The sequence below is a fragment of the Lepidochelys olivacea genome, assembly GCF_965140295.1.
Source record: "Lepidochelys olivacea isolate rLepOli2 genome assembly, chromosome: 5".
In the NCBI taxonomy this organism is placed as follows: domain Eukaryota; kingdom Metazoa; phylum Chordata; order Testudines; family Cheloniidae; genus Lepidochelys; species Lepidochelys olivacea.
Window position 1 is genome coordinate 5,950,104 of NC_140415.1, and position 12,272 is coordinate 5,962,375.

Sequence of the window (12,272 nt, forward strand, 5' to 3'; positions counted from 1 at the left end):
TGTTCATTCTCTCTGAAGGCCCTGGCATTGGCCACTGTCAGCAGACAGGATACAGGGTTAGATGGACCATTGGTCTGACCCAGTGTGACAGTTCCTATGTTCTTAACTAGGAGGCCTTTGTCTCCTGAACCTCAGGGCATGGTATTTCCTGGATAATATTAACATACCCTAGATGATCCTGGATATGGTCTTTGCTTGGTCATAGAATACTATTTCCATTGATTTGACACTTGGAAAGAGGAGGACACTTACCCAACAACTGGACCTCATCACTAATCCATCCTTCCAACCTGTGCTCAGATAGGCAAGGGGCTCTGTCTACCTGAGGAAAGAACCACGATTCCAGCCTCCAGCTGACAAGAGGCACCTCCCATCTATGGGCTATCTAGAATAGAGGCCCTCATCATTTTTCCTTCTGTCTGTCTCTCTTTATCTGCGTTTGGTTGGGGCAATTTACTAGACAAACCTCATAGCTTTGTAAGGGTGCAGGTAACTTCTTGGCTGCAGTGAAGGTAACATTTCCAGCATTTGAGAAAAAGACTAAGAGAAAAGCACTGGTTATGCAACATGCAAGATTTGCTGCACACTGTGGCTGTTTAAGTTTTGTGTTTCTCTTGTGGTTATTGAGGAGTTAAGAAAAGGACCCTGAGAGTTCAGCACTGGCTGTAGGTGCAAATCAACGTCTAAACAACCTTTAACTGAAATGACAGGGATGAGGAGAGATGGTCTGAATGGTGGGTGAGGAAGAAGCCAATTGTATCTGTTCATTATGGTATAAATATCCATGTGTTCTGTTGATTTAAAATATGCTCGAAATAGTTATTATCCATGCGTCCATACGCTGCCCCCCTCGCTAGTATATAAACCTTTGTCTTGGTTAATAAGCTGCATAGACTGTAAAATCCTCATGGCACGGAGCAGCTTGTTGTTATGTGTTTGTACAGGGTCCAGCACAATGTGCTGTGGCCCATGAGCGGGTCTCCTAGTGCAACCACAATCTAAATAACAATATGCTATTGTCCTTTAGCCAGAGACCATTAGCCCTTCCCTCACAGAGATGACAAGAGAGAATTTAAACAATCTCAATGCTTGACTGCCCTCTGGTGGTTTTATGTATGTACATGTATCTTTCTTAACTAGAATATCTAACAGAACATAATCCTAGCCAGTTAACAGCAGAAATTTTAGGTACAGTAACTCCTCGCTTAACATTGTAGTTATGTTCCTGAAAAATTCTACTCTAAGTGAAACAATGTTTAGCGAATCCAGTTTTCCCACAAGAATTAATGTAAATGGAGGGGTTAGATTCCAGAGAATTTTTTTCCGCCAGACAAAAGACTATCTATACATATACACAGTATAAGTTTTAACTAACAGTTTGATACTGTACGCAGCAATGATGATTGCGAAGCTTGGTTGAGGTGGTGGAGTCAGAGGGCGGAAGAGGGGAGGATATTTCCCAGGGAATGCCTTACGGCTGAATGATGAACTAGCACTCGGCTGAGCCCTCAAGGGTTAACACATTGTTGTTAATGAAGCCTCATGCTCTACAAGGCAGCACGAATGGCAGGAGGAGATACAGCATGGCAAAGAGAGAGAGAGACACAGTGTGTGTGTGAGAGAGGGAGAGAGAGACACACTGTGTGTGTGTGTGTGTGTGTGTGAGAGACATGCATTGCCCCTTTAAGTTCTCTGACCCCACTCTAAGTACACTGCCTTTTTAAGTAGATCAGCAAGTTGAGACAGCAGCTGCTGCCAGCAAGCTCCCTCTGTCCTGGGCCCTGTAGTGTCCCCTCTGCTCTGTGGGGATATGGCAGGAGCGGGGGATAGGAGTGGAGGAAGGGGGACACCCTGACATTAGTACCCCTCTTTCCCTCCTCCCCTCCCACTCCCTGCAGAGTGAGCAGGAGGCTCCGGGGAGCAGCTCCAAGGCAGAGGGCAGGAGCAGCACACAGCACTGGGGGAAGGACAGCTGAACTGCTGGCAACTGATAGCCTTCCGGGTGGCTGCCGCACAGGGAACTTAGGGGAGCGGGGAGCTGATGGGGGGCTGCCGGCCCACCCTGGTTCCAAGCCCCTACCAGCTGGCTCCAATGGGCTGCTCTTTCTGCAAGCCGTGGACAAAGCAGGTGGCTGCCAAACAAAGTTATAAGGGAGCATTGCGCAACTTTAAACAAGCACATTCCCTAATTGATCAGCACCGTAACAATGAAACAACGTGAACTGGGATGATGCTAAGTGAGGGGTTACTGTACATATAAAGCTGTGGGGAACGTTAGAAAAAAGTCTAATGTAGACACAGCTTCACTTCCTGCATCTCAAATGAAATCAGTGGAGTTACATCAGGGATGAATTTGGCTCAGTGGAGGTTATAAACATAAAGTCACTGCTTTGCTGAGGATCTGGCAGAAGGGGAAGCTGGGCTGAGATGAAGAAGGCTCTTATTCAAACATAGGAATAGTTAGGCAGCCCACACGATGTCTGTTCTATGGACAAGCAAAGGACTTCGAGGTTGTCTACCTCTCACCTGCAGTACATCCCACACACACCCATTGGCCCTAGACCAGTGGCTGAGGTGTGATAATTGGGCCTACAAATTTACTGTGAGCTAAACTGTAAAATGTACGTGAATTTGTAAGACGTCGCAAAATCCTCCACTACTAAATGTCAATGAGGTACAAAAGGGAGACAGACTCAATTACTCCAAACAAAAAGGCCTCCTGATATACCTCAAGGACTGAGTTAAGATCATGCCTCCTAACTGAGAAAAATGGAATGAGAAATCAGTGAACCAAAATGGGTGTATTGGAAACTAGCTCTCATTGGTGGACAAAATAATGAGGGGATGGGCTGTTTCACCCATCACTCCCCTCTTGGGTCCTTAAAGAAAAATACTTTGTGGTAAAAAATTGGCTACAAGAGCAAGCTTCACCACCCTGGCTGCCACCCCCACCATCTCATAGGACCCCAGGCCTTCATCCTAATGCTGAGAGATGTCCTGACCAGACCAGGCCAGAGAAAGGGGCCCAGATGATGGAGGGGCATTTTGGCAGACCCGGTCAGGGAAGTCTGCTCATCGTTAAGGGTAGGAAGAGCCAAGAGGAGCTCAGGTTCCAACCACAAAGCCTGGTGGACCCAGACTCTAACTCCTTCCTGTGCTCTGGAAGAGCCAAAATATGCTCCTGTATTTTACCCAGGTTCTTGTCAGTGAAGAAGCTAATTCCTGAGGCTGCTGAGCACTCTCTACTTCCATTGAAGTCAATGCTTGTTGAGAGCACTCAGCACTTTGTTGTGCTCAGCCACTTATAGGGTCAGCTCAATGATTAGCAAAGCTCTTGGTCACAGCAACGTTCTTCACCCTGGATCAGTTTCTTACCTTGGTCAACAGCAACCACTGCTTGCAAGTGAAGAGCCTCTTTGGGTTCAGAATGAAAGTGCAAATAAGACACAGGAGTAGGGGGATGTTGACTGCTGTGGCCAGTCCCGAGATGCTTTCATTTTAGCAGGGATGGGATTTGGCTCCATTCAGACTGTGAGTAGCCCACCTGCCGTGGCAGTAAATTAATGCTACTTGTAATCTCTCTGGTATTAAAAATTAATGTGTCACTGGCAGAAGCTGTTCCTAGGGAAACGGCAAGCTCATGGCTTTGATTAGGATGATTAAGAGTAATATGAGCTCTTGAGTGCAGAAGAGACACCTCTGTTGTTAAATCAGCTGGGAGAGCGGCATTCAGAGCCTAATCCTGTGAGCCCGCTGTGTTTTTATTTCAGTGGGAGCTCTGCATTCAGAGGATTGGTTTTGCAGGACCGAGAACAGCTCTTTCCTGTAGTCCCCACAGCACCGCCCATACAGGCACTGAAGTTGTCAGGACTTGACCCAAGACCTTCAACCCCCAAAACAAAGGCCTCTCTTACTTGAGCTAAGGGAGCGTCCACACTAGAAGAGGTGGGATTTTACTTTTGTTTTACTGTGTTAGCTAACACATGGTAGCTAATAAAGGGTAAAAATCCTGACGTGGACTAGGCAGTTTGTAGTTCTTGTGGCGGTTCAATGACAAGACAGCACAGAGCTTTTAGCAAGCAAGCGGCTGGTCTGCTAACAGGCTTCTGCCTGTCAGCTTTCCACCTTCCCCTTTATTCTTTCTCTCCCCCCGCGCATTACATTCTCCAACAGACAAAAGGAATACACTGGCTTTGTTTAACATTCTTATTTACCAGTTTCTATCTACCGCATTCCTTGCTCTCGGGCCTTGAGCCCAGTCCTGAGAGGCTTCCCACGATTCACGACATCTGGGCGAGATTCCAAGGTTGATGCCCTTGAAAGGAGCTGTGTGTGCACAGGTCCAGCACAACACTCCGGGTGTGCCCTGAATGTTGCCAAGCACATAAACCTTGTATGAATCCTACAAGTTCTTACAGGTCAAGATAAACATTAACCTTGTCCTTCTAACCCAGTGTTTCTCAAACTTCATTGCACCATGACCCAGTCTGACAACAAAAATTACTACACAACACTAGGAGGAGGGACCGAAGCCTGAGCCCAACTGAGCCCCACCACCCCAGGCTGGGGTCCATAGCCAAAGCTCGAGCCCCACCACCCCTGTCACGGGGGGGGAGGGAGGCATGAAGCTGAAGCCCAAGGGCTTCAGCCCCAGGCAGGGGCCTGTAACCTGAGCTCCGCTGCTCAGGGCTGAAGCCAAAGCCCGAGTCCCACCACCCTCCGACTCCAGGTGGTGGGGCTCTGGCTTCGGCTTCGGGTAGTGGGCTCGGGCTTCAGCTTGAGCTTGGGCCACAGCCAGTCTAACACCAGCCCTGGCAACCCCATTAAAGTGGGGTTGTGACCCACTTTGGTGTCCCAACCCATAGTTTGAGAACCCCTGATGGAACCCACAACAAGTACAGCTGCCTTGCCCACTCTAGGACGTTACCATGCATTAGCTAACCATGCTTGGTAAAAAGACTCCCCATTTCTTCTGGCGAAGGCAGGGCCTTAGCAGATTTAGCTAAGAAAAAGCAGCAGGCTGCTGCAATCCCTGGAGCCAAGTATTAGCTGGAGATAAGAAAACGCACCACGGAGCTATGAGAGGAAGGATAGTCGTTAGGTCAAGACTCTGACCTGGGACTCCGGACCTAGGAATTGAAATCCTGCCTCTGCCACAGACTCCGTGTCGTTGGGCAAATTGTTGACTCTCCATAGAGTCATTAAAAGGACAGAGCCACGTCTTGAGAACTTAACAACCCGAGGAGCAGCCCCTGCAAGTTAATAGGCGCTCTTCATACCCAGTGGAGAGCTGAAGGCATTCAGTGGGTGTAAGAGGCAATCAGCAACTTGTGGGATTGGGCCTTAAGTGACTGTGCCCTATAATTCCCAGTGCTTCAGTAGGCGCAGGAGCGGGCCCCAAGTTAAGACAGCACAGGATGACAAACCAAAGGCACTGAGAGGTGTGGAAAAGCCTATGGTTCCAGTAGGAGATCAGGGGAGATGCTTTTGCTACATGACACCTTGTTGCCTTCCTTGGAAAACATGATTTTGTTTGTAGTAAAGCCCTAGCAGGGCAGAGACTATTTTTTTTTTTTAATTCATCTTAACCCTGAGCACTTGGGGGAGAAACTAGATTCCAGAGCAGATATCAAGAGATCCAGATATAGAGAGATCCAGCTGCTGGGCAGAAGGTTTCCAAATAAGCAGGTACCTCAGGAAGCAGACAGCTATATAAACACCCAGTGGAGGCTGCTCTATAGCAAGAGCTGTGCTAGGTACAAGAGCATTCTCAGCAACGGCTAGAACGACTGCAAGAGACCAGACGAAATCTGCCAGTCTTGTTGAACACGCGATCTGGTTGGATACAGTCCGCTGCCACCATGTGATCCCGTTCCACAGTGAAGATTGTGCCATGAAAAGTGACAGGTCCATAGTGTGTGCTGAAGCAGCAGCAGGGCTGGTTCCAAAGCAATTCTAACTAGTCCCTTGGTGGTGCTGAGTTACTGCCCCAGAAAGCTGACCTGCTAGTCAGGGCCTACGCTAGGGTCCCAATCAGTTTGAGTTCGATAGGGTGAGTCAGTGTATAGATGCTTTAACATAGCGCCCGGTCCATGCAGCTCCCTGAGCGCAAGGTGGGCGTGGTCGTCAGGACGATCGGACGAACCCTGCCTGGCAAAACCCATTTTTCAAACCCAAATTAACTTTCTTTGCAGTTTGTTTTGACCCTTAAGTCAGAGGGAAGAGAGAGAGAGAGTTTGTCTCCACGTTTGCAGATCAGGCTTTTGCTTCCTTCCCTTGCCCTACTATTTCCAACACCCTCCTGGTGCCCAGGGGTGTCCCATGCGTTAGAGGAGAGGCAGCATTCTCTTGTGGAGACTGGGGAGCCTGTGTCTTCTGTTGCCATTTATAAGATGGGATGGCAGCGGTGGCAACCATGCTGCTGCCTAGGCACCTGCTCCAGGGTTGGGGGATGTGAAACCATCTCTCTCCGCCCTGCTTGGTTCCTCATGCAATGAAGCCATGTTATCGGGGGGGGGGGGGGGTGAAGGGGAGGTGAATTTTATGCTGCAAAACAATGTAGGTTCAGCACCCTTGTGGCACCAACACTGAACTTACGGGCTCATTGTGAATGTAACCGGGTGGGGCATATCTTGTACCCACCAGTTATGTCAGTGGGAGGTACGTCCTTGACGTCAGCAGTAACAAGTTTTAGAGAGCTTATTCCTTCGCTCTCCCACTTCCCTGGTCCTTCTCGCATGAACAGAGAGCAACAATACCCGAAGTCCGAAGGTGCAAACAATTCAGTGCTTATTGGGGTGAACTTCCAGCAAGCTTAAATCTAAGTTCCTTTTTCCTTATTTTCAAATCCCAATTTACTTTAACTTAGGCTTGAATAGAGACGGGAATGGTTGAGTCATTATAAAAAGTAACCTATTTTCCCTTGTTTAATCCTTCCTCGCTCCCCCCCCCCACTGTTCCTCGGACATTCTTGTTAAACCCTGGATTTGTGCTAGAAATGGCCCACCTTTATCATACACATTGTAAGGAGAAAGAAAAGGAGTACTTGTGGCACCTTAGAGACTAACCAATTTATTTGAGCATGAGCTTTCGTGAAGCGAGCTGTAGCTCACGAAAGCTTATGCTCAAATAAATTGGTTAGTCTCTAAGGTGCCACAAGTCTTCCTTTTCTTTTTGCGAATACAGACTGACACGGCTGTTACTCTGAAACCTGTCATTGTAAGGAGAGTGATCACTTTAGATAAGCTATTACCAACAGGCAAGTGGGTTTGTGGGTTGGGGGGGAGGTGGGGAGAAAACCTGGATTTGTGCTGGAAATGGCCCACCTTGATTATCATACACATTGTAAGGAGAGTGATCACTTTAGATAAGCTATTACCAGCAGGAGAGTAGGGTGGGGGCGGGGGGAAACCTTTTGTAGTGATAAATACCCATTTTTTCATGGTTTGTGTGTATAAAAACATCTTATGTATTTTCCACAGTATGCATCCGATGAAGTGAGCTGTAGCTCACGAAAGCTTATGCTCAAATAAATTGGTTAGTCTCTAAGGTGCCACAAGTACTCCTTTTCAATTTACTTCCTGTTTGCCCCTAATTTATATAGTCTATATCTTAATCAATCATTCTACTGAAATTTACCTAACCAATCCTAACATATTGTAACATGATTAGGTAACCAATTATATCCCACCACTTTAATTAGTTTACACCCACCAAAATTAATTATACAACAGACAGAAACAATCACAGAACCAGACAGTGACCATGCAAATAAACAATAGTAAAAGGGAAGTATAATGACAAAACAATACAGAAGTGAGGATTTCACAACAACATCTATAAAGACATAAGGGTTTCCCAGCTGTGTCTATTGATAAGTGAGTTCTTACCAAACAGAAAACTATCAAATTAAATTTCCTTTTACATCTTCTAGGCTCTTCCCTTTCTCTGGAGGTGGTAGATCGGATCCCCTTCCTAACAGCCCCAGATTGCCTTATTTCAATCTGACTAGTTTGAAATGTGAGGATGTGATCCTTCGCTTCCCAGTTTATGGCTGCCTCTGCTACTTGGCCAAAGGCATTAGCTTAAGAACAGGGCCTCAGACTGTCACAGTGAGAGAAGGCCCTTACACAAATTCTTTCTTTTATACCCCTATAACTAGCTAAATGATAAACATATACCTAAATTCTTAAAACATAGGCCTTTACAGACAGGCCTGAATATCTATATCCTAAAAACAAGCGCAAGCCCAAATTGAGCACATCTCCTGCTAACATACAAAGCTTTCTGGGCATCAGCAGCAGTAGTCCTTAGTGCATGAGTTCAGTGAGATGGTCGGCTGTGCCAAATTCCATTCTAGCCATGGGGGGATTTCATATTGTGTTCCTGGGTCAATTGTAACTGGTGCAGGGGCTTTCCTGACAGGCTTTTGGATGGCCAGCCAGAAACAGCTCTGTTTTCCCCTGTGTGTGTGTGCACTTAACTTTAGGCACCAAGGTTTGAATATTCTGGCCTTAACGTCTCTTTGCCTCCATGTTTTTGTCTGTAAAATGGAGGAAATGGTGTTTACTCTCTTTTTGAAAGGCACCTTGAAATCCGTGAATGAAAAGTGAGAGAAAACAGCAAAGTATTAATATTGTGATATAAAACCAAACATTCTGGAAATTGAGGGGTAGAAATAGGGCTTGACCTGCAGAATAACCACTACTCACATAGGACTGATTGTGCAACACGTATGATGGACGCTAAGGTAGGATTTTTTAGATATCACGTCACAATTTCCTTGCTTCAGGACCAGCCTACAAAATGCTAGGACCGGTGTGAAATTCTGCTCTTGGTTACATCTGTAGTGACTCCTCTGAAGTCAGTGAAAATACTTGAGATTTACCATGGGGTAAAAAAGAGCAGAATTTGTCTGAAAAGTTAAGATCCTTTGGGAGCTACAAGGGAATTTAGGCTGACTTACATCTCAGTTAATGAGAGAAGTGGTGACAGATCTCTGATGGCCATCAACGACCAGGATCTCAGTTTTACATCTTATCTGAAAGACAGCACCTGCAGAAACTCATGACTTCTATCACTATGCTGGAGCACCATTTCCTGGGATACACCTCTGTGCTTTCCATCAGCAGTGTAAGTATGTGTTTATACTGCATAGATCTCAAACTATATATGGAGCTGGGAGGGTTGTGTTTGGCCAGGCGATTGGTACGATTCCTGCTTCAGGCAATGGCTCAGCTCTCTGGTGGCGAAGTGAATCTCTCAAGGTGTTGGCAGGGACTCCTTGGTGACTGTGTGATTATCATACTTCCCAATTAAATGGTCATTAAGACCTCAGGCAGCCTGGGAATTTATTACATATTTGGCTAAACAGCATAATGAGATTAATAAACTCTCTCCAAAGATAAGGATTTGCCCCCAGATCATAAAAAATGCCCTTTGCTGAGAGAGGAGAAGAAGGAGCAGAGAGAGGAGAAGTTATTTCCCTAGTGTTGTCCTGTGTCGTGAGGATCCTGTGTGGTGAGGTATTTAATTGACCTGTATAGTTTCTTTAAATTTAATATTTATTGAAACAAATTGGTCTAGGAAGCTTTCAGACTAGCAGAAAGAGAACTTGGGGGATCGTCTCAAGGCGGGAGGCCGCCCATGAACCCTGATCTCCCTGTAGCAGGGCGTATTCTGGCAAACTGTTTTAAGGTAATAGGTCACTCATGTTAGAAAAGGGATTTTATCCAATATAGAAGTGTGAAGCCTCAGGTTGCGTCTGTATGTTTATTTTCTGAGTAGCTTGGATATGTTTTCTTTCCCTGCACCATTTCATCTTTGAATCTGTGGTTTTTCTATTAAATAAACTTTTTGTTTATTTTCATCCCAAGCAGGTCTCTGGTCTGCAAAATGTGCAGAACATGTGTGCCATGCCAAAGTGAGCTGATCACTGGCGGGCTGGTTTCACACCTTCGGGGCTAACAAACCAGAGGGGAACAGTCTGAGTGTCTGTAAGTAAGAACTTGGGGAAGACCGATTTTGGGGAGACCTGGAATTGGAAGGGCTCATGGTGTCACTTTGCAAAGTATAACTAAGCTGGTGAAAGCTAGGATGAGACCTTCTGCTTGTGGGCAGGGTATTGGTGTCAGGGAATTGTACCAGAGCTGCGCAGCTCCCAAAATTACAGGGCAGGTGGTGACAGAACTTTTTATTGGTCTGGGTGGACCCCGAAAGACACACTTGTGTCGTGCAGTAATGCCGCATGTGGAATGTTGGGCGCATCATCTGCATTGACATCATGTGACAGAGTAGAGAGGTAATGGCCTATTTATGCAGTGCTTATGTGACTGCACTTGGAATTCTCTGAGAGTTCTGGGTACCATGGTACCCGCAGGACGTTGACACTTCGCAGAAAGCACAGCGAGGAGCAAGACAAGAAGTCAAGGAGCTGGAGAACTGGACTTAGGAGAAAAGAGTCTAAAAGGTGGTAAATGTGTTGAATTTAAACAAGGACTAAGAGTTGTATTTGATAATGGTCTTAAGGTATGTGTAGTGTAAGCATGTCAAATCGTTATTTAAGGTATCACTGGAAGCAATTGGGATGACATTAAGGGAAAATTTAGGTTGAATATCAGGGAAAATTCTCCACAGTGAGATTTATTAAGCTGGGGAATCATCTCCTGACTGATGGTGGAAGCCTCATCACTTGGATCTTTTAATTAATAGTAAATGGTAAGGGGTTTTGTAGGGGACAGTCCTGCACTGGCAAGAGATGGGGACCGGATAATGGGTGATTTCCATCTCTTGCTGCTGGGATTCTATGAGGCTTGTGTGTGTCCTTGAATAACCATGTGTTTGTATTATACCTTGTAAATCCCATGCTTATTTAAACAAAGGGTGCTCAAACTTTTTCTTTCTGAAGCCCTCCCAACATACTATAAAAACCTCTAGGGCCCAGTGGGAATGGGGGCGGGGAGGGGTGGAGTTTCAAGACTCCTGGCTTTAGCCACCAGATTTGTGTGTGTTGGGGGGCCTCATGGATTTAGCCCTGCGGGACACCAGCGTTTGGGGCCCACTCTTCAGCCCTGGGGCCCTGCAGCCCCTAAACTATTGATTTAAACCAGAAAGTCACTCACAGTCAATTATCTATTAGCTAGTAGGTGTTATCCCAAGAGAATAATCTCCCTCACTCTCATGTGAGCAGGGGTAAGACAATGTTTTTACATGAGTTAGTTTTTACAGGACCTCCCTGGCCTGTGGACAGGTGAAAGTGTACAGAGAGATCTGACTGCACAAGTGTGGATGGGACATATAGGGCCCTATATAATCTGCATTAACAAGAATGCAGAGGGACTCAGGGAATCAGAACATTAAGGAGGATTCCTGCTCTCTGTGGAGCCGCCAGCAGGACGGGCTGCACAGCTGAGCTACCTGCAGCCACACTTAAGAGAGTCAGCTGTTCCTGCTGGGAGCCTCCTGATCTGCTGTGCTGTGCGGAGCTGGAGGGGGAGGAGGCCTAGTGTCGGGGTGTCCTCCTCCCCCCTGAGGTGTCCCCAGTCTCTGAGGAGCTGGAGTGAGGGACAGGGGGGCACCTCTCTCTGTGCAGCAGCCTCTGGCTCAGGAGTGGTTATTACTGGCTGCTGTGTGAACAACTGTTCAGTGCTCTGCTTAAGGAGACAGTGTGCCGACACACTCCACCAACACACACACTGTGTCTCTCTCTCTTGCGTGCGCACACACTCCCTCCACACACAGACACACACACACGCTCCCCCCTCCCCCTTTTATGGACTTCTAGTATTACTGTTCAGCAATGTCAGGTTGGACGTAATACTGTGTGCCTCTTTAAAAAGTCATTTCAAATGGGCTACTTTTACCTTATACTGTATATCTGAAGGAATGTTGTTTAAATTATAGGTTTTCTTTGTAAAGTCAGTTTTTCCTATTGCAATCCAATTCTGAACATTTTTATGCATTTATAGGAAGGCTACTAACTGTTGTCAATGTATCAAACAATGTTGATTAAAAAACGCATAAAGCCGGAATTAATTTTTTAAAAAATGGAAACAAGTGAAATCAGAAAATACTAAATCCAAAAATCCACAATAATAAGGGCCCAACATGTAGAGGAGATGAAGTCAAAAGGGGGTTTATGGTAGTTTCTTATTGACTCAAAGGGAAGAGCCCCCAACTTCTGAGTTACTAAAATATTCTCCTGTAGCACCATCCTCCGAACTGAAATATTAGACAGTAGCAAATCTCTGGCCACCTCGTTTTTCACAAATGTC

At 46.2% G+C, this 12,272-nt stretch overlaps 1 long non-coding RNA gene across 2 annotated transcripts in view; it reads left to right on the forward strand.

Moving 5' to 3' along the window:
* The window catches only part of LOC311520457, a 33,650-nt gene extending 23,667 nt beyond the window's left edge, over positions 1–9,983 (forward strand). The window contains exons 2-3 of one of the 2 annotated variants that reach the window (XR_014711600.1): positions 9,048–9,132; positions 9,879–9,983. This is a non-coding gene — a long non-coding RNA (uncharacterized lncRNA). The remainder of the gene's footprint in view (positions 1–9,047; positions 9,133–9,878) is intronic. The other variant, XR_014711601.1, reaches the window with a different exon arrangement.
* Positions 9,984–12,272: the final 2,289 nt, after the last annotated feature.